This window comes from Notamacropus eugenii, chromosome 2, assembly GCF_028372415.1.
Source record: "Notamacropus eugenii isolate mMacEug1 chromosome 2, mMacEug1.pri_v2, whole genome shotgun sequence".
NCBI classification, from domain to species: domain Eukaryota; kingdom Metazoa; phylum Chordata; class Mammalia; order Diprotodontia; family Macropodidae; genus Notamacropus; species Notamacropus eugenii.
The window spans coordinates 230,797,195-230,821,385 of NC_092873.1; the positions used below are offsets into that span (position 1 = coordinate 230,797,195).

Below are 24,191 nucleotides of genomic sequence, written 5' to 3' on the forward strand. Positions count from 1 at the left end.
GACAAGAAAGAAAGAGAAAAAGGAAAGAAAGAAAGGAAGGAAGGAAGGCAGAGAGGAAGAGAGAGAAAGGAGGAGGGAGGGAGGGAGGAAGGAAGGAAAGAAGGAAGTCTGGACATATTAGGAGTTTATTCAATGTTTGTTGAATCGAATTGTTTTTTACTAATTAACATTTCACTACAATTTTGATAGTATTAGAATACACAGCTTGAGGGACCACAGTGCCTTGACAATGAAATACAGGATGGAATAGTCAAAAGAACACTGGAACTGGAATCAGAAGAACTAGTCCAGTACTTAGCACCTATGCAAGTTTGGACAAACTGTTGTTCCTCAGTCGTTTTTCATGCATGTCCAACTCTTCATGATCCCATTTGGGGTTTTCTTGGCAAAGATACTAGAGTGATTTGCCATTTCCTCCTCTAGCTCATTTTACAGATGAGGAAACTGAAGCAAACAAGATTAAGTGACTTGCCCAGGGTCATGCAGCTAGTAAGTGTCTGAGGTTGGATTTGAACTCAAGTCTTCCTGACTGCAGGCATAGCTCTCTATCCACTACACCACCTAACAGCCCATAGAACAGACTACTTTTCCCCTTCCTGGGTTACATGTGGTTTTCTAATCTGAAAAGTAGAGGATTTGCTGGATTAGATGATCCGAGGATTTTTCTTAACTCTAAATTGATTGGTTCATCATTCTTTGTAAATGTCACTGCAAATCTGAAATTGTTTGGTACAAAAACACTAAAACAATGGACCCTAAAATTAAGGAAAATTTGGCATAGCGGTTTCATAAACTGTACCCAACACTTTTCTAAACTTAATCCAATAAGGTGTTTTAACTAACATTTGAATAATCCTGTTGTTATTTTACAAACAATAAGATTCAAAAATACTTATTCAGGAAATGTTAACTAACAGCTTCTATGCTGAACAGTAATTCACAGTAACTACCATAAAGTGGATTTAATTTATCTTTATTTAAATGTATTCATTAAATTTCCAAATGTGCCCAACATATAAAAACCTCAGGGTACATGCACAATATAACGTATTAATAATGGTAAAAGTAACAATATATAATTAAAACACAGTAATGAAACACTTTCAATTCAAAAACTTCATGATTCCTATCAGGTAAATTACCTTAACCACATAGGCAAAATCCTACTTGAACAAGAAGGCCCTAGAAACCAATCATGCCCCTTTCAAAGAAGTATATGGGGTCTCTCATTCAAAGAGCTTCTTTCAAAGTTGTCTAACAGAATTCCCTTCTTAACTAGCAATGGTTTTTGCGATTAAAGCATGTCTTATTATCCTATTGTTAGCTTACCAAGAAAGCATATAATTATACGTCATATAATGTTCAAATGTATGCATTTTCATGATCATACGACAACTTTGAATGCATCTCTTTTCATCTTCATTAGCTGAAAAGTTGCAGATAAGTAAAAAATATAGGACAATCAGTTATACAAAATATTTTAATAGTACACATAGTTAGATGTATTTTGAAGAAATCTATATTAACAAGATCTCTTTGGCCATGGAATAGAACATAAGAATAAATTAATCATCTGCTCAATTTGACACTAGGGGCACAAAGAGAAGAATGAAATAATCCCTGCCCTCCAACAATTTACTTTCCACTTGACAGAAACAATCTGTATATCATTTAAATTATTTTCATATGGTCCTTTTTTAAAATGGAAACACTGGTTTAAAATGTTAAATTTTCATTTAGTGGATTAAAAAAACAAGAATAATGTATATCCAAACAAAATACAAAAACCATAGCTTTAAGTCTATCTACAATATATGTATGACCCACAAAGGAATCATAAAATATATTCACCAATATCCCTCTACCATGACCAAAATACACATTGATCTACAGTCATGGTTACAATTAACATGAAATTTGGGCAATTTACACACATGAATACATACATGTCGGCAGATACAAAAACATGTAGCAATATATTTATATACAAACATGTACACACATACATGTATTGTGTGGCATATATAATTTTCTAATCTGTAGACTAAGTGGGCTTGTTGAATACATATATGTAAAAATAACAGTAAGATGTAGATCCATGTATATACATGTACTTGTATATCTGTGTATGTACAAATACACACAAGTATCTAAATTGATCACGTGCTACCAGTTGGCAACCATGACATCAGACTAAGGGTTTTTAACATACAATTCATAGGCACCCCCTTTCCTAAGGGGTCCATGGATAGAATTTAGGAAGTCTGTGAACTTGGATAGGGAAAAGAATAACATCTTTATTTTCAATAACTGCTAACTAAAATTTGCTATTTCCTTCTATTACTTAAAAACATTATTCTGAGAAGAGATCCATAGGTTTCATCTTCTACCAAAAGGGGTCCATGACACACAACAAAGGTTAAGAACCCCTGCAATATGCCTATTTTGATCATAGTAGAATGATTTCAGTGAAATTCTTATATGGTTCCTTTCTGTGCCACAAATACGTTGTAGATTTGTAGATAGACTTGAAGATCTGATTTTGCCCTTCATTTGGATCTATGTATGTATATGTGTGTATATAATATATGCATGTGATACCTATCAAATATATGTGTGTGTATACATATAAACAATAAAAAACAAAATAGATGCTAGATTATATGATTTGCAATTTAGAATATAACGCCAAACATAATAATTTTATCCTTCTAGTATTCAGAGGTCACATATGGAAGAGCTGGAAAGAAATAACCAATCTAGTACCATATAATTTTCCATTTCACTCCACTAAGTATCTTTCCAATGTTTAATTTCTAACCTTATTAGCCTTGTATTTTGCACATTCTCCAAATCTTTCTGTTAACTTTCACACTCTATTTGTAGTTATCTTAGTTTCTATTTAATAGTTATATGCAATATATGTCATGTGTCTACTAGCCTGTAGGTTTCATCAAGTAAGAACACCATATTTAATTCAAAGCGTGTATCACACTTAGCACCTAGCATTTAGTAATTAGTAAATGTTTAATGAATTGAATTGAATTAAAATAATTTAAGGGCAGACTATAAAGCTATAGACTATAAGGGGAGACTATAAAACAATGTCATTCAGTGAATTTCTGCAGTATTCTAATCAATGTTTGACACTCCAACACATACTCTAAAACATTTTAAATTCACGAAAATAGCTGCCATTTTTGCATATGGTAAAAAGGCAGGTCTAATTTGTTTAAAAAACAGTTAAATCATGCTCAACAACTTTCATGATTAAAAATTTCATAAAGTAGAGAAACTGAACTTGTATTTTAATGGTCTAAAATAACAGTAAACACAAAGAGAAATTATGCTAAACTCAAACATTTATAAATACAGAGCTTAAGGTAAGAACTACTGGTGAACACTGATGGGTTTTTTTAAAAAAATATATAATTAAGAATAAGCCAGGTAGTAATGGAAAAAGGGCCATAAGGCATGGTGCTATCAACCACTGGTACAAATGAAAAAAGAATAAGTAGTGATAAAGAATGGAAAGGACAGCAACAAAGAGGAAAAGATAAAAGAGAGATTAGTATTTGGCACAAGAGGTATTTTTTACACTAACAGATCCACTGTGGGCTTCTGACAAGTGATCATTTTTTCCATGTTCCTCTATTACAATTTACGGGATTAAGCAAGCTCATGCAATTTTCCCATCTTTCTATTCCTTCATTGTTACTTTTCATTGTCAATTAGTTAAAATGGTCATTATAAGACAGCCTAAAAGGTCTAAAATATTACTTTACAATAATCAGATGTGTTTGTGGAAGCCTTTTTTCCTGTGATTAACTTTCTAACAGGGTCTGGAAACTTGCTATATCTACTTCCAGATAAACAGATTGAACTCAGGGCAAATTAAAACATCTTCTTTCTTTTCTTTCTTTCCTTTCCTTTTCTTTTCTCTTCTTCCTAATTTTGGTCATGGCTAATATTTGTTTTGCTTGTTTGTAATGGGCTCTGTTTTTCTTGCTTTCTCAATGGGTAGGGATGGGGGAGGGAGGAAATTTAGAACTGAAAATAAAATTGAGTTGAATTAAAAAATAAAATAATAGAGTGCAGGAAAACTCAGTTGAAACTCCCAAATGACTATCACAAACATTTCTTTTTTTCTCTCCACAGACAGTTTTCTATCTGGGATATTGCAAATTTCATATCAGTGCATTTCTATAGGGGTATGATCTTAAGTAACGGCACTGGAATGGATATTAAAAAAAAACAACCTTCACATTGTGATTGTGGCAAAGTAATTGAACCTTATTGAATCTCAGTTTCCTCATCTATAAAATAGGTATCACAAGATTTAGAGCTGGAAGGATCTAGACCTGCAAAGGACTTTAGATAAGCTACTCTGATACCCTCATTAGACTGATGAGAAAACTGAGACTAGGGGAAGTAAATGCTTTGCGCAGGGTCACAGTTAGTAAATAATAATTAGGTTGACAATCAAATCCAGTTCTTCTGAAGCCAAATCCAATATTCTTTCCATTTTCCCATCCTGTTTCTAATGCTTATACAACCTACCTCACCCTATTGATATTAGGATTGAATTCTGTATATAAAAGTGACTCATTTACTTGAATGAAACTATTATCAATAATTATTCCCGAGTTCATATTATTGTTAATACAGCTCCTAGGAAGTTCTAGTGAGTTAATGTATCCTGTCCCTGTGTGATTTCTGTGTGTGACTATGAGCATGTATATGATTACAGTTGTACTTTAGCACATCTATATCCTTATCTATGTGTTAGCATTTCTATATCATTTACTGGAAGAAAGGAACGTGTGTGTGTGTGTGTGTGTGTGTGTGTGTGTGTATACACTTCCTTTGATTGTTCTAGTTGGAAACCTCCCTCTAGATGGGAAATTAGCCAAGGAGAGTCCCAGGACTTCCCTGACCCTAAGCCAAGGGTGTGGTAGGTGTGGTCACCATTCTAGAATAAGTGTCTGAGCTGGGGTGAAAAGACAAGATGGTATAAGTGCACAGGAGGCCTTTCAAATATATAAAGACACAGACACAGACACAGATACACACACACACACACACACACACACACACACACACACACTCTCTCTCTCTCTCTCTCTCTCTCTCTCTCTCTCTCTCTCAAAGGAGATCATCTGAAAACAAAGCCTACAAGCTCAGCCCAAGAACAAAGTTGGCCAGGGTAAAGGCTTTTATGAACTTGGTCCTAACATCTAGTGACAATCACCTTAGCAAGCTCCACCAGAGCTTAATCATATTTTCAAGGTTCACTGTCAGAAGAGACCATAGACAGATTTTCTGTCTAACTCCCTCATTTTATCAGTGAGGGCACTGAGGCCTAAAGAAATTAATCAATGGCTTTCTCAAGATCACACAGGTGTCAAAACCTGGAAGATGAACCCAGGTCCTCTGATTTCAAATGCAATGCTCTTTTCTCACTGTACAGTGCTACTGAATGATGCTTTTAAAAAATCATTCCATTTATGAAGGCTCAGTTTTTCATCAGACCCCAATAGCAAAGAAACCCAGAATTTCATGTGAAAGTGAGGGACAACTCAAGTGATTCTAGTCTGTTGACTTTTATGGTTGTTGGTATTCTCCAAACTCCCACTTAGGTCTAATGGCAAAATCTGGTTCTGGAATAGCCGATGAATAATTTAATCATGTACAAAAACATGTTTGTTAATGGAAATCTTTTTATGGCTTAGAATTTAAAGTATATTTACCACCCCACAATTATTAAATGTTTGCTTTAATCATTAGCACACGAGGTAAAGACAAATGATAATTACAGTATCATTAACATAGTCTTAAACTAGTTTAATCAAGATCATCTATTTTGAAATTCAAAAAGTCTCCCGTGAATGGGGGAGGGGAATAGGCCTTATCCAGCCAACTCACTCCTCCCATCAGCTTTCAGAACATATGGACCCTGCAGCTACAAAGGCCCCAAATGAGAGAATAACCATAAGTTCACATGGGCTAATTAAAGTTTTTAGATTTTAAGTGTTCATTTAAAAATGCCACCACTTCCCTCAACCAGGCTCCCTCTCAAACGCAGGAGAGAAAGGGAGAAGCGCATGTGTACGCACATTCTCTAGATGTTCCGTTCTGCCAAATAATGTTCCTTTTTTGTGCTATTTCAGTGAGTCGTGAGATGGCAAAGATCATACTCCTCAAAAGGAAAAGAAGTTATTCCCTCTACCCCCAAATCACCCCATGTTTTTATTTTAAGAATCTGAGAGGCACACTCTTAGCTGCAGAGCATCCTCTGACAAGAACACATGTTCCTAAGGAGCTGGGCATCCTAGCAGGGGCAGAGTTGTCAAAGTATAATCTCTGGGGTGCAGGGAAATGAGACTGGGGTGGGTGGGGTGGATCTCTCATATGTTTTCAATTAATGCCTGCTTCTAACTGGAAGGGGAAAAAATGATTTTTCTACACATGTATCTCTGTCAAGCCTACTTTGAGCATTAGGAAAAGGTTCAGTACATGTCTCTGACATACTTGCATCTGGTAAACACATACCAACCACTCTTTCCAAAGACAGTGAAAGTGCCCGAGTCAGTAGCTTCTTTAAGACTTAAAACAATTTCAAATATCAACAAGATATGAGACTATCTATATTTGCATTATTTCAATTAACCTAAAAATCTATTAGGTGAAGGGTGGAGAAAATATTTACACACACCACAAAACGAAAACATTCCTTTTATTCCTTGGACACTGCCTGCCCCACATACTTCTTGATTTTTCAAATTTAAGTATTTCTCTTGTAGGTTGTGGGGTTTTTGTTTGTTCTGAATCTTATCAGGTTTTCCTGATAACATCTTCTAGGAGAAAGCAAAGGCATTGACAAAAAATATAAAAAGAAAAAGTGAGTGTGACATCATGAATGGACTTGCAGCATGTGTATTCATTCAGCACCTCGTCCACCACAGACTGTCTCATCTTGTACACACAAATACCCTGTCCCCTCCCCACACACACTCCCTAGATGAGAAAGAGCCTTTCCTTCAGCCTCAGAACCTCTTGTGATCATCTAGATCAGCCTTGAAGTCCTTCTCTCCCACAACCAACCTCCTTCCTCTTCCCCCATATTTTCTGCCCTAATTGGTTTGCATAAATCACATCCCCTAGTTGGCCTGGAATATCTACCCTTTTTATGTCGTTGCCCCCTCCACCAGACTGACATCTAGGTCTTTTGTTCTATGGAAGCCCAGATTCCTGGGACCACAAGACCAGTTGTTGTTGTTCAGTCATGTCTGACTCTATGTGACCCCATCTGAGGTTTTCTTGGCAAAGATACTGGAGTGGTTAGTCATTTTTTTCTCCAGCTCATTTTACAGATGAGGAAACTGAGGCAAACAGGGTTCAGTGACTTGCACAGCATCACACAGCTAGTAATTTGAACTCAGGTCTTCCTGAATCCAGGTCCAGAGCTCTATCTACTGTGCCCTGACCACAAGACCATATTGCTTTAAATCTCTCCTCTGAGTTTGACTTCCTCATGCTGCTCCTACCACAGAGTCTCTTCCCAGACTGGTTTCTTGTTCTGAGCTTCTCTTGGCCCTCATCTCATGGGTGACAATCAGATGATAAGACCCACTGTAAAGCCATTGAACATTGGATCTCTGTCCTCCAACCAGTTTCTGGCTCAAACCCCTTCTATTTCTCACACAGCTGAATTGGGCTTTATGACCCCTACCTCCAGAGGAGTGATTCACTAAAATCAGATTCACCCTCAGAAAAACAACTTAAATTTAATATGTAATAACAAAGCATTCCCTTCCCCCCAAACCCCTGCTACAGAAAGGATATATCACTATAGGCGGTGTCACAAAACTTGATGTGAATGAATCGGCATTGAGCCACAAAGTCAAGGTCCCCTAAGGAAACAGTTTTGACCCACTGGCCCTTTAGCTGATTCCTCCTATATATGTGATCTTCCTTTATTAGAATATGACCTCCTGGTGGGTAGGGCTACCTTACTTTTTCTTCTCTAGTGCTTAGAAAAGTGTTTTGTAGATAGTTAAGCACGTCATAAATGCATTCACATTCATTCATTCACTAGTGGTATGAGACTTGACTTTGCCTCAGATATTCTGCTTTTGGAAGTGGTTCAGTCCACACTGGAGTGTTGTGGGGATGATGTAGTTTGTGGGCCTTGTGTCTGACACCTCTAGTTTTTTGGTCATGTCCAACTCTTCATGATGCTATCTGGTGTTTTCCTGGCCCCCTGTGAGTCACATGTAATAGATGTGTGATGATAAGTAATAGGGTGACTCAATTAACACCAATAAGACCCCAGAACACATTCACTTGAAAGGAAGCAATATCCTCTATAACTCAGCTCTACCAGGAAAGACAGGGCAGAGGAGAAAGACCAGGAACACTCCAGCCAGGAGAAACACAGCAAGGACACATGACTGCATCTGGGAGACAGTGTGTTCATTGGTAGTTCCCAAACCCAGTGAAATCCTAGGTCTAGAAGAATGAGAAAAACAAACCGTCAGCCTAAATCTAAGCAGCAGGACATGGCAGTAGGAAAATCGCAGGAGCCACGCCAACAAGGAATACCACAGTTAGAAACGAAAAGGATTTTAGACCCAAGATGCTATGTTCCCTATAAAGAGGCACAGCTGGGCTGCAAACAGAGGCAGGTTATATTAATGTACAGTAGTTGCAAACCAAAAGACCATCTTCACAAGTGAGACATCAATCTCCTAACACTCACAAAGAAATAATGACATCATCAGCTCTGACTAACGCAACCAAACACTCAGCCGGAGGATTGTAAAGCTACCTAACTGAAGGGACAAATAAACACTTCTAAGAGTTGATTTGACCAACCTTCAGTTTCCATGTAGCAGGAAAAATAAAGCTCAAGTATAAAGCAAAAAAAAAAAAAAAAAAATGCCTTCTGGGCATTGGTGCCAACCTTTTCTGCGATGTAAGCCTAAAATCTAATTGTAAAGAAAAGTTTTAAATGCCTTTTCTTTAATATAGAAACTCCTTCTGCTAAAGGTGCTAAAAAGTAAACTATCTGCCTCAAGATAAAGAAGGAGCTTGAAAATGCAAAAATTCTGTCATTTCTTGGGTAAGATAAGTTACTCATGTACACTCTTGAGCAGACTTGGGTTTCCTAACCAAGAAGGATCTACAAGAGAAATTTCAATGCTACTGGTAAACCATGCTTAAATTAAATCCTTTATATTCATGGAATATAATAATTTATGTAATATAAATCATTTATATTCATGGAAAACTATACATTTTAAACTTGTTATTCTTATACTGGAAATGCTACTATGGAAAAATTATTATTAGTTTTAAATCAACAGTACCACCTTGCAACTTTGCTTAGCAAGCAAAAACTGTGGGAGAAACATATATCTCACTAAGAAAGGTTTTCATGATAAATAAAAGTTTAAGCATACTTCTACTTACTAAGACGAGTTCATGCCCAGAGAACTACCACTGAGCTACCTAGCTGCCTCCACTTCTAGGACAATCCTATTTCAAAAGGATATTGATTTTCTCTAATGTTCTGTTCCTGAGGGACCCAAGTCCAGAACAGAAACCTAAATCTTCACAGATGCTTCAGTGGTTCTTTCTCTGGATGCAAAAATAGACATTTATTAAGCACTTTCTGCCCTATGGTAGGCACTGAAAAAGATATAAAGTTTTTAAAAAGACTGTTCTGGAGTCAGGTGAAATGGATTCAAATTTTACCTCAAACTATCTCTGCAAACGGGAGCAAGTTGTTTAACCTCCTTGTGCCTCAGTTTCCACACCTATAAAATGAGACAATTAGACTAGATAACTTCCAAGGTACCTTCTACTTCTAAGTATTATACATACTGACATGGGTAAGTGCCTCATGGCCAGTCCAGCATAGTGGTATCAAACTCAAATAGAAATGGGAACCTCTGAACCACCCATATGGATGTTTGCAATTGCATATTGAGTTAGAAATCACATATTAACATCATCTATGTCCTACTTTACTTTATTAAATACTGTCAATTACATTTGAAAGTGATTCAGGTCCTACTGGAGTGTTGTGGGGATGTGTAGCTTGTGGGCATCGTGTCTGACACCTCTGGTTTTTTGGTCATGTCCAACTCTTCATGACCTTATTTGGTGTTTTCTTGGTAAAGATACTGGAGTGGTTTGCCATTTCCTTCTCCAGATAATTTGACAGATGAGGAAACTGAGGTAAATAGAGTTTAGTGACTTGCCCAGGGCTACCCTGCTAATAAGGACTGAGGTCAGATTTGAACTCAGGAAGAGGAGAGCCTTCTTGACTTCAGGTCCAGCGTTCAAGTAGGAAACAAATACTGAAGACTCTTACATAGAGGAGGAAGAGCCATTATCTTTAAAAGATCTAGATAGCCACAAATATGCCTAGCCCCTGTTAAGGCCTGGAGGCTAATCTAAGGATGGTAGAGACCGAGTAGTTTTGAACTATCCAGAATAAAATGCTTCATTCAGCAAGAAAGCTGGTCAAAGAAACAGCTACTTTAGGTTTACTCTATGAACAGTCTTCCTCACCTGTCTGAAACATGCTGACTTTTGGTTTACTTGTTCAATAACATTGCCTAGCCTTCTTCTTCCCCTAGGATCCATTCTAACCTGATCATCTATAACTATTATGATTTTCATCTTCCTGACAATGGGTTTGCGTCCTCCAACCATCAGCTGTGTCTCCATAACAATGACAACTCTTGCCCAGCCAACTGGACTCAGCCTACTTCTGTACTATTATTCTGGCCCATGTTGACGTGCTAAGTTCTACTAGAGTCCCTGTGGAACGTCAGTCTATCCAAATCTTGTTTCCTTATTGACATGAAATATTTAGAACTTGGGACTGTGGGTTCAAAAAGGGTTCAGTACTATTTTTAAAGGATATTCAACCTGTAAAGAAATTGTTATAGTGCTAAAAGTTTGGGTGGTCTGGAAATCTAACCATCATGCATAAGAGTACTTCAATGAGAAAACATTCTAAATCCCTAACAACTGATCTGCAAAATAAATAAATTCTCTACAATACAGCCAATTACCTGGCATATAGTAAGTGCTCAATAAATGCTTGTTCACTGATTGATTAAGGCACAATCAGCCCACATACATTTACCAGAAGTGTTGTTCAATCACATCCATTTTTCATGACCCCATTTGGGTTTTCTTGGCAAAGATATTAGAGCAGTTTGCCATTTCTTTTTCCACAACCCATTTGACAGATAAGGAAACTGAGGCAAAAAGGGTAACATAGCTAGAAAATGTCTGAGGCTGGATTTGAACTTTCTTGACTCCAGGCCAGGCATTTTATCTACTGCACTACATAGGTGCCTGAAGTATCAGGTTCTAAAAGTATGCATAGTTGTGGTGTTTTATTTCTTTGTCTGACTTTGGGAGATTTTTGAGGGAGTTGGGGAAGGAAGTATAAGAATAAAAATTCAATGACATCCATGTATTAACATCTAGCTATAAATCAAACTCTTGAACACAGTCTAACTTATTAGTCTTATTTTACTTTTAATTTCCAGTGTACGACATGCTTTAGCTGCACATTCTGGCAATGTACCTGACAAGTATTAGCATAGAGGATGCGATTTTTAAAAAAAAACAACACAATTTCCCTAATCTCTTTGCTCCATGACTGTCTGAAGGGATTTTTTTCTTGCTGCCTCTACGATCCCAGAGCCTCAGCATTTCACAGTTTCATTTTGTGCCTTGGCTTTCAGCAGTTCCTTTCCATAGACTCTTGTGTCTACTAAATATAAACAAAGCGATCAAGATAAAAAAGAAAAAGAAAAAAGAAAATAAACCACCACAGAGAGCAATATGGCCAAAGAAAGCATGTGTTACTGACACTCTAGAACTTTTCCTACCTATTCTATCTTGTACAGATGTTGGTCTAAAAAAGAAATGTCACTAATAAAAACTAATACCTGATATACTTTATATGAGCATGGATTGGGGAGTTTCTTGACACATGATTTAAAATCTAAAGCTTGGCTATAATAACAGCTAGCATTTATGCAACACTTTAAGGTTTACAATCTCATTTGATCATCACAAATACCTTCTGAGGTACTATTATTATCTCCATTTTATAGATGAAGAAATCAAGGCACAGAGAGGTTACGTGATCAGCATAGGGACACACAGATTTTAAGTGTCTGAGGAGGGATTTGAACTCAAGATGTCCAAAATTCTTTCCATTGAATTATGTAAATAATACCAAGAACAAAGCTATGTGCCTCACTCTAAACCTTTTGAAAAAAAAAAAGGAAGACAGCAAACAGCATTTCCATTCAAACCAGGGAAAAACTGCTTTTTTCATCTTTTACAAAGAGAAGCATTTAAACTTCACAACATCTCCAGTTACAAATTAAACAGGTATCATTTTAAGGGTATATATGTAAGAATCTTTACCTTTCTTGTCTCATAAACTTCTAATGGTGCCTAACCATAACATAGCAATACAGGAACACTTTCCATTTGCCAGAGAAGTCTGTTCTAACCATTGAGCACACCCAGAATTCCTGGCAGACTGTACTTAGAAAAGTCAATCAATCAATAAATGTTTATGAAATAATTACTATGTGCCAGGCCCTATGCTAAGCTCTAGGGAGACCAAAAAAAAAAAAAAAAAAGGCAAAAGGTAATCCCTGCCCTCAAGGAGCTTACAAGCTAATAGAAGAAACACTTATATATAGAGCAAGCTATATTTAGGAGAGATAGGAAGTCATTAAGAGAGGAAAGGCGCCAGAATTAAAAGGATTGGGAAAGGTTTCCGAAAGAAGATGGGATTTTAATTGGGACTTCAAGGAAACCATAGATGCCAGGAAGCTGAGACAACATTCTAAGAATGAAGAACAGACAGAAAAATGTGCAGAGCCAAGAAACAGAGTGTCTCATTCATGGAACAATAAATAAGGAGACCAGTTGTTGTGTTTGTCCTTCGTTGTCAAAGAAGACCATGTCATCAGAGAAATGATGACATGACTTGCACTTGACTTTGTTTTGAGGGAGGGAGGGCTGTGCAGGTCACCAGCCTCACTTCTTCTCCAGAGCCATCTGAATCCAGTGACCACATATTCCTCAGGATGACTGGAGACGACCCAAGATGCAAGACCAGTGACACTATTGAAGGATATATGGCAGGAAGAAAGTGTAAAAAGACTAGAAAGGCAGGAGGGGCTAGGTTACCATGCCTTTGATACAGAATTTGAATGGCAAACAACTGAAAAGAGGAGGCAACATCCATGAAAATAATTGGGTGCAGACAGAAGTTTACAAAATTCACATTTTTAAAGGGTTTCATGAGCCCATAACATTGGAGCCAAGTGCACGGAGTTTCTTGTATAAAGTGTTTATTTCAATAGAAACGGTTCATTTAAATGAGTCAAAGGGCTATTATATTATTTATTATGAATTTGTATCATTTTTATTTTTTTAACCCGACCTTTGATTTCACTGACATTGAGAACTCCCTCTACCAAAACAGGTCAGCACCTTTTCTAAAACTTAGATTCTTGGGGAGTTGCTCAGGGAACTGATAATGACTTGCTCAGAGTCATACAACCAGTCTGTGTGAGGCAGGATTAAACCCAGGGCTTCCTAACTGAGGGCAGTTCTCTATCTATGTAATAATGCTTCTCAAAATGTGGTTTTCACCTTGCAATGAACCTTGGGAAAAGTTAAAATGACTTGGTTTGGAAAGATCTTTTTAAAAGATCTCGATTTGCAATAGCTGAAAAAATTCAGAGGGATGAAGAGGAAACATATTTGCATTACTGGTAGACAGAATTATTTCTCATTTCCCAACACCTGTGGTAACTCTTAGAAAATTAATGTGCTCCATGCTTAAACCCTTTGAGTTTGAGCAGCTTTTCACTTAACTGAATTATTTCCTTACAAGCCAGGGATCATTCTAAAAATCTTTCCAAATGGCATCATGCACCCACAAAAATGAAAATTACCTGTCACAAATAAATGACTGGCTATGTTCCCAAATAGGTAGAATTAAAGGTTCCTGTAATTTCAACTCCTGACTTCTCTAAATTGACAGAATACTCATAGTGATTTTTATCACACTAACTCAATCAAGTTTTAGGATAAAATACAGCTGTCACAGGAATGAAAGACGGTTAGACAAAGCTGAGGTCAAGTCTGAGTATTGTCTAAGTTATATTAACAGTGACACTGAAAAAATAATGCAGTGCCCTTTTGGCCTCATTTTGTCTTCTTTGATATGCTTATACTTCAGATGGCTGATATCACCTAATAGCATGTAAACTATCCTTCCCAGAAAGTGTCCACTTCACTGACTTACAGAGATATCTGAAATACTCAATATTAAAATTCACCACTAAAATGCACCAAGTTTCACAAGAACTCCATTTTATATGCAAGTAAACCAAAATATGGAAGTTCAATGGTAGAACCAAGAACAAATGAGTTTTCTTACACACAAATCCAATGTCATGGATAACAGATGGCCAAGTTCTGCAAGATGACTGTCACTACGAGAAAGTAAGCCAGAGAATCACTTTTCTTGGATCTAAGGAAAAGTTAATCTGCCCCTTAAACTGTTGTAATTTATTGTCTTCTTCCCATGACCTGCAGTATTAACACTCTACAAGATGCCTAAGTAGAATCTCCCATCATCACTAAATCTTTTGTCTTGGCAGGCAATAATAAAGTGCTTAAAGACAGTGCCATCTTTTCCCTCTTTCTTCCTTTAATCTGAAACTGTACCGAATTTCTCTTAGTTAAGAGTCCTGAGTCCCATAAGCCATCTGTTAGAAAACAGTTCTAAAAAGAAAGAGCAATTAAAGTAGGGGGAGAACACAGCACTAGGCACAGTGCTAAGTCCTGATGGAGATAAAACACTTTCTTTTTAGATAATGTCATGGATACTCTTCCACAGCCAGTGTGGAAGTCAAAAAATCAGTGCAGTGTTTCATATATAGCTTTAAAATAGGCATAAAATAAGTTCAAAATTGTATGTAAGTCATCTGATTGAACTTACCTGGTTGTTGATAGAAAAGATTTAGCAATTATTGGTTCCAAACACGGCAATTTGTTTCATCATTCAGGTGAGTCTGATTATTGCCTTTCTTCTTTAAAAATCCAAAGTCTCCACCTAATCAGAAAAATAAATCAAAGAAAACCAGTTTAACTAGTGCAGTAAGTTCTACAGTAACTGTGTGAATAAAGCACAAGCCTTACTATGTCCACACAGTCCATAAGTACAACACACAAAGAAGCTGGTGTCTAATACCTTGGGTTATAATCCCAGTTGATTAGCTGAACGAACTTGGACAAGTCATTTAACACCTTAGAACAATCAATTTCCTCTTCTATGAAATCAAGGCCTACTACCTACTTCACTGGGTTGTGGTAAGGATCAAATAGGACGATGCATGTGAAAATGCTATAGGTCTGGGTTCTCCCTCCATCAGTGAAAATCACAACCCCTACACATATTAGCATATGGTCTTTGAGAAGTGTGATGGCTGAAAAATTAATCACCTGATGAGCCTTTCTGGACTTAGCAAGGCTGGTTCTCAGAAAACATACACAGAATCCCTCAGCAACATTTCCAATTGGGTCTGGTAGCCTTAGAGAACACAAGATATCTCCAGGCTACCATGAAGCAAAGTAAGACTGCATTGCAACAATAGTTAGATAGCTTTAAACCTCATGTCAATATTAATACCAGCTTGCATGTATGTATACTTTGAGTACCAAGCACTTTATATACATATTATCTCATTTAAACTCACAAAAACTCTATACAATATCACATCCACATTTCACAACTGATAAAACAAATTTAGAGAGGTTATGATTTGCCCAGGGTCACACAGCTAGAAATGTTTGGGACAGGATTTTGTACTCAGGTCTTCCTGACTCCAAACCTACCAGTCTATCTCAATTCTATCCCATTTTACACCAACGCAGATTTTCTAATTCAAAGTTCAGTGCCTTCTGTTCTGATATATGCCTTTTAAAATAAAAATACTTTCCATTTGACTAGCACTAGGAAAGACAAGAACTTAAGAATACCTGGATGAACCAAGCAGCATCAATTGACGCAGGGCAATTTTTTTTATCCATAATAGAAATAAATTTTTTCAAAGTAAAATTATGACAAGTGTTTATGTCAACTGACATTCCAAGTTCTTCTACTGCTAGAACTTTATAGTTTACAAAGAGCTTTCATGTATGCTATATCATCATTCCTCATCACCCTTCCCACCCCCAACCCCCCAAAAAACCTGGGGTAGGCAGGCCAGACTTATTACTCTCCATTTTACAAATGAAGAAACTGAAGCTCACAGAGGTTAAGCAATTGACCAGTATCACTTAGCTGAAAATATTTTCCAGTGGTGGAACTGGGACTGGAGTCCAAGTTCTGATTTCAAATCCATTTCTTTCTCCCATTAAGCCACACTTCCTCTGTATAGCAAAGTATATTTAAGACTACTGACATGAACTTCCTAATTATTCTAACCACATTAGACCTAGACTCTTACTGTATGAACCCAACTCAGAAACTTACCATTAAACAGTACCAAAACTGTTTAGTTATAGTTTCATTGACATTCCAACTCTATTTACTCTGTCTGCAAGAAAGTTCTTTGAAAATCAAACATTTAACTCTCTCCACTGCTTCAAGGCATGTTTGAGAGAAGATACGCTTTACATCAATCTAAGGTACATGATTCTCAGCATAAACTTAGATGTAGAAAAGTTGAATGAAGGGGCATGATGGGCAGTCCTTCCAACACCTTATAGTATAGAGTTATTATATGAATTCTAGTGACCCTGTACTTCCAAACACATTCACACTGAAATTAAAGTACAGAATCACATTTTAAAGCAAAATAGAACTTTTTTTTGCACTCTCCAGTATTTGGGGTTAGCTATATATATTGCTCTCCTCCCTTGAGAATAACTGAAAGTTAACTGAATTGTCAAAATCTAAAAGTTGAAAACGATTGATAACATGATATTAAAATGTTTGCTATCAACAGTGAAAGAAATAAGCAATAATGATATATAAGCAAGCAGAAATGTCAATACTGGTCTAATTGATCTTCCTCCTTCAACATACATTGTTACTGAAGTAATTTTTCTTAAGCTCAGATCTCACCACATGACTCCTATAATTCAATCAGCTTCAGCGGCTTCCTGTTATTTCTAGGATAAAATATAAACTTGTCTATTTCCTTTTTCAAGCCCCAACCTATCTTTCTTGTCTCACTGAACACTGCCATTCTGATCCAGCCAAAGTGGCCTTCTCTCTGTCTCTGTCTCTCTCTCAAACAGACAACATTCTACGTCCCTGATCCTTCCAACTTTTAACTCCTTCTATGTCAAATGACCATGGATTTAACTACTTTGTATACAGTTACATTTATTCATTTTATATTTACGTTGTACATATTTGTATATGTACATGCTATCCTCCCCACTAGAACATAAGAAAGGGGACAGGAGAGCAACAAACATTTATTAAGCACTTACTATGTGCCAGGTGAGGCAGCTATACGGATAGAGTGCTAGGCATGGAGTCACAAAGACCTGAGTTCAAATCTGCCCTCAGACACTTACTAGTTATGTGACCTTGGGCAACTTAACTTGTATTTACCTTAATTCACTAAAGAAGAAAAGGGCAAACCATTTTACTATCTTTTGCAAAGGAAACTCAATGGTCAGTATTGGTGAGCTATGGTCAATGGGGTCACAAAGAGTCAGACATGATTGAACTACTGAACAACAACATGTGCCAAGCAATGTGCTAACGTACCTTATAAACAATATCTCATTTGATTCTCACAATAACCCTGAAAGGTAGGTGCTATTATGACCCTTACTTTACAGAGAGGAAACTGAGGTAGACAGAAGTTAAGTAACTTGCCCAGGTCATCCATCTAGGGTAGAAGGATAGCTTTGAATTCAGATCTTCCTGATTCTAGACCCTATACTCTATCCACCATACCACTTCACTGTTAACTTTAAGCTCCTTGCAAACTTTAAAGTACTATATGGATGTTAGTTATTGTTGCTGATGCTTTTGTATTGACTAAGGATTGTTTAATTTCACGTATCTACCCCCCCGCCCCATTCTAACTGCATTTTCCCACAGTGACTCCATTTAAATAGACTGACGATAAAATAATCATTTTCCCAACTTAAGGCTAAGATATCTGTAACATGAAGGGATTTGGTCTGCAAGAAATGCAGATATGATACTCTATGATTCTTAACTAGCCTCTCATTGTATATGATAGATAGATAGATAGATAGATAGATAGATAGATAGATAGATAGATAGATAGATAGATAGATAGGGATCACTTTGTATTTGTCCTTCATTCTCTAAGAGGACCATGACATCAAGATGATGACATGACTTGCAGTTGACTTTGATTTGAGTGAGGGAGGGCTGTGCAAGGTCCCCAACCTCACTTTCTTCTCCTCAGCCTTCTGGGTCCAGTGGTCAGATATTCATCAGAACAGCTAGAGATGGTCCAGGATACCCTGGTCATTTCAGGGTAAGGTCTTATCACATTCTCACTTTGAGTGAGATACATCCATTCAATGAATAGGCTTCTTTAAGTAGTTACTCAAGGGATGGCCCCTTTAACCAAAAAAAAAAAAATCAGACTGGGAAGGGAAGACCCTGAGGGTTCCTTGTCCAGTCTATGAGCTCCAGAGTGAATTGGGATTAAGGCTTAAGGGAGGAAAAGAAGGGGGAGGATTCTATGAATTAAAGTGCATTCTACAAATGTCTCATGCATATGTGGTATGGATATTTCTTCAAGAAAGGTGCCGGCCATGGGGAGCAACAGGTAACAACACAAAAATAAAACTACAATTGGTAACCAATGTGGGAATAATTTCCAAATGACTGACAGTGCTGAGTCAGGGCATTAACTTACTAAAGAAGAAACAAAACCAACATGAAATTAGAAGAATAAAAGGAAGATATGGCTTACAATTACAACCACCCCAACCAGAACGATTTAAATAAGATACTGATGCTGAAAAATATGAAATGGAACAGACATTTACACGTACTGGTAACATTTCCTACAGAAGATTAACCAACTTAAAAGTAAAAACCTTCAATTAAGAGACCATAAGAGCTTGGAAACCTTAGCCAGCAAACATTTGATTTCCTTGCCAACCACAGATATATGATAGCCTAGGCCAAACCTAAGAAAGTCTAGAATATAAATTTATTTGCAGATCTCATGGAGAAGGATTAATGAAAGCTATGAGTAGTACTGCCTTTTAAAACATTGAGAAGTAGTAGAATTTGCTAAAAAGTTTGGCATGGAAACCCAATAAAACCAGTCCCTCCCCAGAACATTTAAATATAAAATTGAACAGAGGAAAACAAATGTACAAAAATGGAAAAGACCTGTCAAATTTACTGTGATCAATTATCATTTTCCAATAATGACAGAACTACAACATTTATGACAGGATAGCAATTGGCTGGACAGCCCATGATATATGATATTCAACAGGTACGTATATCTTAGATACTAGAGATGGATAATGAGATGGACCCAGAATTAAATGGGGAAGAAAGCAGGTTGGATTGTATTTAAGGAATTTCAGCAATTCCAATGTTTCAAGCTTCTCCCTGGCACAATAATCCATCTTTGTAACACCACTGATCAAATAAGGGAAAATTTGGAAAAATAGTAGTGTATTTTCTTCCTTCCTTCTATTATTATTCTGGTAAAGCTATATGGCTGTAAATTACAAATTATAACATCTTCAAATAATCAAAACTGTAGGTCATGTAAAGGAGAACGGAGAGACACATGGAGGGCATAGACTATAGCTTATTATCAACAATGAACTGAATATGAAAGTGAAGTAAAAGATATCAGAGATGTAACTTCACAAGAAGGTGGCCCAAGCATGAAGGGAGACACTTGTGTTATACTGGTACCTACATATTATTAAGAGACCTAAATAAAGGACTCCAGAATGTTGGGTGTATTTCCTGTGTAGGATTTATGGGTAAAACTGAACAAAAGTCAGGAAGGGTGAGAAGAGAAGCCATGATGAGTTGTAATCTGTACAATTGACTACCTTCATCCATGAGAATAGATTCACTTCTGCCTCTGAGGCTACCTGCTTCTACAGAAACTACTGCTTCTCTAAATACTCTAAGGCTTGAGCTTTTCTTTTTCTCTTTAGGTATTTATATTGTATCCAGCATAAGAGGATATTATAGGTATCTAGCATCCAACTTTAAAAGGAAAAAGTACAAAAGGGATAAATCACACACATGGATGACTCCATTAAGCTGCCCTTAACCCTTGTTTAGTACAACACGTCTTGGTCTTAATGGTATGGATCCTCATAAAACAGGGAAACGTCATAAGCTTGCTAAAATATATAGTAAAATGTAAAACTTCTTTAGAATTCATTTTAGAATAACATAGAGATTTAACAATAATACATGAACTGAGATTACAGCAGCAGGGTAATTTCCTTAAAACACCAAACAGAACATCACTTAAGAGAATTTCATGGCCTGATACAGGTTCCTGTCACTCAGCCTAAAATACCTTTCTCTTCCTTTTTCTTTACCTGCACCACTACAAAAGAATTAAAAAATAGCAAATCCACCCTCGGTATGAACAAGACTGAATACATCTGATCTGCAAGTGGTTGCCATCTCCATGGAGTCAACAATACCAAAATATATGATTTGTTCATATTTGAATATGAATCTTTGAAAACTAGATCCCCTATTATGCTAGTCAATCTCAACTGGCCTTCCCTACTGCAAGGCAATCCTCCTTAACTGACTCCCTATCCCACTCACTATAGAACTTTTCTCAAGCCTTCCACAACATTCTCCCTCCCTTCTCTATGCTAAAAACTTCACCATATACGTCACAAAGATATTGAGACTATTCCCCAAGTCTTCTCCCCTATGCCTTATCTCACATCATTCTGCTATCGTTCACAACGTTAATCTTCACTACAATCTCTAATGGTGAGGAGGCACTTCTTGCTAAGGCCAAATCCTCTAGGATCCCATCCCTTCCCACTTTCTCCAACATGTTTTTCTTATGAGCATCCCCACTCTCTCACTAATTTCATTCTCTCCCTGTTGGCACCTTCTCAAAAGCCTACAAACATGGTCAAGTCTTCTTCATCCTTAAAAACTCTCAGGAATCCTACCATACAAACCAGTGATTTTCTTCTATCTTTTCATAAAATATACATATGGATATATAAACATATATATGTGTGTGTATACACACACACACACACACACACACAGAAGAGATGCCTCTATCACTTTCTTTTAAGCCAGGAGTTCTTAATCTGAGGTCCATGAACTTGTTTTTTTAATAATACTTTGATAACTGTATTTAAGCATAATTGGTTTTCCCTAAGGCTATATCTTGGGCCTTCTTTTCTAACATCAATTTCTCTCACTTGGTCTTATTAACATTAATGGATTCAATTATCATTTCTATGCAGATGATTCCAAAATCTATATTTCCAGTCCTCTCTTTCCTGAGCTCCACTCCCATATGACTAACTGCCTATAGAACACTTGTGCAATTCAAACTCAACATACTCAAAAAACAAATTTGTTATCTTTGCCCCAAAGTCTAGGACTTCTGTCCTTTCTTTCACCACAACATCTCTCACATGCATCCCCTTCTCTCCACTCACACAGTCACCACCCTAATTCAAGTCCTTATTACCTCTTACCTGAACTATCATAACAGCAATTCAGTTTGGTTCCAGGTCTCAAGTCTCTCCCCATTCCAATCCATCCTTTACATTGCTGCCAAAGTGATTTTACTAAAATACATGTCTGACTATATCATGCCACTTACTCAAAAAACCCCAAGGGCTCTCTAGTACCTCTAGGATCAAATATAAATTCAGTTTGTAAATTTACATATTATATGATATTATATTGTTTTATTACATCATATGGTATATATTATGCGTTCATATCCTATAGCGTTACATATTATATTGTGCATACACATATGTATTTGTCATCCACATTAGAATTTAAGCTCTTTGCAAGTAAGGGTTATTTTATGCTTTGAATCTCCAGTCCCTAGTTCAGAGCCTGGAACAAATTAAGAACTTATGACATGCTTACTGAATGAGGCACAGCCTGTCTTCTTCCTTTGCTTCTAGTCTTTTAACATATTATTCTTCTCCATGAATTTGTAGTTCAGTCATAAGGGCCCACTTGCTGCTCCTCACACATTAGGCTTAATCTCTCATCTCTAGATCTTTGCACAAACTGTCCCCCAGGCCTAGAATAGTCTCTCTTTCCTCAACTACATCTCTTAACATCCCTGATTTTCTTTAAGACTCAGCTCAAATATCACCTCCAGAAGGACTTTCTTAGGCCTTACAAATTTTACTGCCTTCCTCTCTGAGGTTATCTTCTGTCTTCTCTATACTTATTCAGTATTTATTAATTTATGAACATGTTTTCCCCACCCTACCCCCATCAGAATGTAATCTTTTTGAGTTCAGGAATCGTTTATGCTTTTCCTTTATATCCTCAGAACTTGATACAGCACCCGGCCCACAGTAAAGGTTGAGTACATGCTTGTTGATTGAGTATTTATTTGATTATAGAAGCAATTCAGCAATATGAATATGGTGGAAGCAGTTCTAAGCTTAGGTTCAGGAGGGCCTGGGTTCAAATCCTTGCTGGACACTAGCAGAATGATCCTGAGTAAGTGGCTTTAAATTCTACACACCTTGGGTACGTCTCTGGGATTTATTTTCTCTAAGTTGGTGGAACTCTATCTGAAATTCCCTACACCTCTATTCATTTGTGCAATACTGGATTTTGTCATACACTACCTGTTATATTTTTGTCTGTAGACCCTATAAAGTCATATAAAGTGAGATATATCAAAGAGATAAAATGATCACATTTAATGATTTCTTTCAGTGGCAACTGGATAATCTGGGTTCAGATCACAGCTTTACTACTTACCTGGAGTACTCTGTCTTTGGAAAATTTACCTAACTACTCTGAAGTCATTTCCTCATCTGTAAAATGGGAGTGATAATACTTTTACAACCTATCTCACAGAGTTAATATGATCAAAGGCAGCTGGGTGGTTCAATGAAAAGAGCACTGGACCTGGAATGAGAAAGACCTCAGTCTGAATCCAGCCTCAGATACTTCCTAGTTGTATGATCTTGGGCAAGTCACTTAATTTCTATTTATGAGGATAATAATGAACTTACCTCTCAGGGGAGAGATAAAATAAAATAATGTTTGTACAGCATTTGGTAAACTTTAAATCACTATGCAAATGCTAGTTATTATTATTAAACATTAAAGAATTATAATAATGTAAGTTATTACTATTAACTCATGTAAATTTTAAATAACACTTGAACTATGAGTTGCTTTGATTATCCCATATATTCCCAGGATGATACATTTTCAGAGTTCTAATCTAGTACATCCCTGAAACGCTGTAGGAAGGGAGTAGAATGCTAAGGTAAATTCTTCCATTCCTTTTAGAAATATTATCTACACAATAATAATTGGCATTTATGTTGAAATATAAAAATTTGTGTCTACCAGCTAATCTAAGTCTTATAATATCCTTGTGAGATAAGTATTTGAAGCTGTTATTACTCATATTTTAGGAATGAGAAAATTGAGGTTAAGAAGTTATTCAAGGTTACTCAATTGAAGCTTAAAGGCTGCCTACAGTTATACAGCTAATAAATGTCATAGGAAGGATTTTAATCATGTCTTCCTGACTTCCAAACCGGAAATTGTTCCAGGATACCTCACTGCCTTTCACCATTCTGATTTATATGATTTTGCATTACTACATTCTTCCATCACTATGTCTGAATATATGTCCCTCATAGTTTCTACAGCAAAAAGTTGGAAAAATTTTTGTTACAATTTCAGAATTGAAATATCTCAAAGAAATGCTTAATGCCACCTTAGTGGTTTATACACCTCTGAATGTAAGAAGCCATATTCTTGCTCATCTGACAGAGTGGTATTGTTAGATACTACAGGAGATACTTTAAAATATCAAAAAAGTAACCTTATGTGTGTTTCCCTACTTTTTCCCGTAGAA

General features: G+C 36.7%; 1 protein-coding gene across 8 annotated transcripts in view; it reads right to left on the minus strand.

The window, feature by feature from the left end:
- HIVEP2 (HIVEP zinc finger 2) overlaps nt 1-24,191 on the minus strand; it is a 275,611-nt gene that overhangs the window by 95,915 nt on the left and 155,505 nt on the right. For all 8 annotated transcript variants that reach the window (XM_072643485.1, XM_072643484.1, XM_072643482.1 and 5 more), the window contains exon 2: nt 15,071-15,184. The gene's annotated coding sequence lies outside the window, so the exon portion shown is untranslated. The remainder of the gene's footprint in view (nt 1-15,070; nt 15,185-24,191) is intronic.